The following is a 231-nucleotide window of genomic DNA, read 5'->3' as shown; positions in this document are numbered from 1 at the left end:
TCTTATTTATTATTTACTTATTTCAATAAGGAAAAATTTAACGATCAAGAACTTATTAGAATTTTTACTTATTTATTAATATGAAAAATTAGAATAACATTTTAATCGAGAGAAGTAAGCGCGAAGAGCCGCATGGCATGATACGCTTCTTCATACTCCGGCTAAGCGCGATCTGATTGATTAACTTTATTTGTTAATAACTTTGTAAATAATGGTCTGAGTCAAAATTGG

Source organism: Wasmannia auropunctata, unplaced genomic scaffold, assembly GCF_000956235.1.
Source record: "Wasmannia auropunctata unplaced genomic scaffold, wasmannia.A_1.0 LD334333.1, whole genome shotgun sequence".
NCBI lineage: Eukaryota > Metazoa > Arthropoda > Insecta > Hymenoptera > Formicidae > Wasmannia > Wasmannia auropunctata.
Note: the sequence above shows the minus strand (reverse complement) of the source record.